This window comes from Mandrillus leucophaeus, unplaced genomic scaffold, assembly GCF_000951045.1.
Source record: "Mandrillus leucophaeus isolate KB7577 unplaced genomic scaffold, Mleu.le_1.0 Scaffold922, whole genome shotgun sequence".
Taxonomy (NCBI): domain Eukaryota; kingdom Metazoa; phylum Chordata; class Mammalia; order Primates; family Cercopithecidae; genus Mandrillus; species Mandrillus leucophaeus.
The window spans coordinates 111352-115017 of record NW_012110053.1 but is presented as its reverse complement, the minus strand read 5'-3'; positions in this window follow the sequence as shown (position 1 = coordinate 115017).

Genomic DNA, 3666 nt, shown 5'->3' with positions numbered 1-3666 from the left:
TTTTGAGATGGAGTCTTGCTCTGTCACCCAAGTCGGAGTGCAGTGGTGCGATCTTGGCTCGCTGCAACTTCTGCCTCCCAGGTTCAAGTCATTCTCCTGCCTCAGCCTCCCAAGTAGCTGGGATTACAGGGATGTGCCACCAAGCCGAGCTAATTTTTGTATTTTTTGATAGAGATGAGGTTTCATCATGTTGGCCAGCCTAGTCTCAAACTCCTGGCCTCAAGTGATCCTCCCACCTGGGCCTCCCAAAGTTCTGGGATAACAGGCATGAGCCACTGTGTTCGGCCCTGGCTCTTTTAAATAATTTAAAAAATTAAAAAATATATTTACTTACATGTTTACTATTTCCCATGCCCTTTCTTTTTTCTTCCTCTTCTTTTTTCCTCCTTCTTTTTCTTTTTTGAGAGGGTCTCACCCTGTCACCCAAGTTGGAGTGCAAGTGGTGCGATCACAGCTCACTGCAGCCTTGTACTCAAGCAGTCTTCCCACCTCAGCCTTCTAAGCAGCTGGGACTATAGGCACATGTGACCACACCTGGCTAATTAAAACAATTTTTTTTCTAGAGACAGAATCTTGTTATGTTGCTCAGGCTGGTCTCTAACTCCTGCATAGCCTTTTATTGTGTGTGTAGATCTCAGTTACCTTTTTTTTTTTTTTTTTTTTGAGATGGAGTCTCGCTCTGTCGCCCAGGGTGGAGTACACTGGTGTGATCTCAACTCACTGCAAACTCCGCCTCCCGGGTTCACGCCATTCTCCTGTTAGCCTCCCGAGTAGCTGGGACTACAGGCGCCTGCCACCATGCCCGGCTAAATTTTTTTTTTTGTATTTTTAGTAGAGACGGGGTTTCACCATGTTAGCCAGGATGGTCTCAATGTCCTGACCTTGTGATCCACCTGCTTCGGCCTCTCAAAGTGCTGGGATTACAGGCATGAGCCACCGCACCCGGCCTCAGTTACCATTTAATATCATTTTTCTTCAATCTGCAGAACCTCCTTTAAAATTTCTTGTAGTGCAAATGATAACATTTTCAACTTTTGTTTGTCTAAAAATGTTTTCATGTTTGATGGGTATACTGTTACTTCCACTGGATACAGAATTCTAGCTTGACATCTTTTTCTTTTAGCATTTTAAATATGTCATTCTATTGTCTTCTGGCCTGCATTATTTCCAATAAGTCAGTGATTATTCTTATTTTTGCTTCCCTATATGCAACTTATCTTTTTCTCTGACTTCTTTTCAGATTTCCTTTTGATAATTTTTTTTTTTTTTTTTTTTTTTGAGATACAGTATCCCTCTGTCACCCAGGCTAGAGTGCAGTGGCACCATCTTGGCTCACTGCAACCTCTGCCTCCTGGGTTCAAGCGATTCTCCTGCCTCAGCCTCCCAAGCAGCTGGGACAACAGGCGCATGCCACCACCCCCAGCTAATTTTTGTATTTTTAGGAGAGATGGGGTTTCACCATCTTAGCCAGGCTGGTCTTGAACTCCTGACCTTGTGATCCACCCGCCTTGGCCTCCCAAAGTGCTGGGATTACAGGTATGAGCCACCACGCCCAGCCGTGATAACTGATTTTCATGGCTGCATGTGGTGGCTCACTCTTGTAATCCCAGTACTTTGGGAGGCCAACATGGAGCTGTTTCTTTGCATAGCTCCCTTCCTTCGTGTACTCGCTTCCATAACATCAACCTCCTCAGTCTCCCCAACCTCTGATCTTTGACCCTTCAGCTCAGCAAAATTACTGTGCTCTGCTTGGGTTTCCCATTCCTGTGCTATAGTCTGGAAAGTTTCTCTGGGGAGATAGCTGGGATAATTTAAAGGCTTACACAATTTGTTTCCTTTCCTTTTCTCAGGGATCATAATCCTATGCTGCCTTTGTCTAACATCTGAAAAATGTTGTTTCACATATTTTGTACAGTTTAAGTTTTTAAAATGGTAGATGGGTTAGTCAGATACCAGTTACTTTGTCATGGTCATAAATAGACAATTCCATTTTCACTGGATATAACATTTTAGGTTGACATTTTTTCATTAATACTTCAAAGGTGTCATTCTATTGTCTTTAGACTTACATTGTTATCTTTGTTCCCATATATGTAATGCGTCTTTGTTAGAAAGGAAAAGTAAAGCAGCAATAAGATATACTTTACTATTGTGTTGTTTAAATAAAAAGAGGCTGGGCACGGTGGCTCACATCTGTAATCGCAGCACTTTTGGAGGTCAAGGCAGGTGGATCACTTAAGGTCAGGAGTTTGAGACCAGCCTGACCAACATGGTAAAACCCCATCTCTACTAAAAATACAAAAAAATTAGCCAGGCATGGTGGCACACACCTGTAATCCCAGCTACTCGGGAGGCTAAGGCAGGAGGATCACTTGAGCCCAGGGGACGAGGTTGCAGTGAGCCAGGTCACACCACTGCACTCCAGCTTGTGTGACAGAATGAGACTCTGTCTCAAAAATAAATAAATAAATTAAATAAATAAAAAGAGTCCACTGTCGGTAAGACTCAGGGAAATGGGTACATTCACATATTTCTGGGGGTGCAAATTTCCTGTATGGACAATTTGTTAAAAGTATTAGAGGCCGATAGCCAAAAAGCAGAAACAACCCAAGTTGGTTAACTCCTCTGTTAATTATCCAACAACAGATGAATAAACAAAAATGTGGTATATACATAGAATGGAATACTATTCAGCCATGGAAAGGAATAAAATTATGAAACTTGCTTCAACATGGATAAACCTTGAAAATATTATGCTAAGTGAAACAAACCGACAGAAAATGAAAAATATTGTATGGTTCTACTTATAAGAGGTACTTAGAATAAGCATATTCATAGAGATAAGTAGAAAAGCGGTTGCCAGGGACTAGGAGGGAGAATTGAGAGTTATTGTTTTATGGATATAGAGTTTTTGTTTGGGATGATTGAAAAGTTCTAGAAATCGTGGTGATGGTTATAACACATTGTGAATGTACTTAATGCCACTGCATTATACACTTAAATACAGTTAAAATGGCCAAGTGTGGTGGCTCATGTCTGTTTTCCCAGCACTTTGGGAGGCTGAGGCAGGAGGATTGCTTGAGGTCAGGAGTTTGAGACCAGCCTGGGTAATATAGCAAGAACCCATTTCTATAAAAACGCTAAAAAATTAGCTGGGCATGGTGGTGCGTGCCTGTAGTTCCAGCTACTCAGGAGGCTGGGGTGAGAGGAATGCTTGACCCCAGAAGATCGAGGCTGCAGTGAGCTACGAGTATGTCACTGCACCCAGCCTGGGTGACAGACTGAGACCCAGTCTCACACACAGACAAAAAGATGGTTAAAATGGTACATTTTATGTTATGTATATTTTATCACAATTAAAAAACAAGAAAAAATTTAGGCTGGGTGCGGTGGCTCATGCCTGTAATCCCAGCGCTTTGGGAGGCCGAGGCGGGCGGATCACAAGGTCAGGAGATTGAGACCACCCTGGCGAACATGGTGAAACCCCGTCTCTACTAAAAATACAAAAAAATTAGCCAGGCATGGTGGCGGGCACCTATAGTCCCAGCTACTTGGGAGACTGAGGCAGGAGAATGACGTGAACCCGGGAGGCGACGGAGCTTGCAGTGAGCAGAGATCGCACCACTGCACTCCAGCCTGGGAGACAGAGCAAGACTCTGTCTCAAA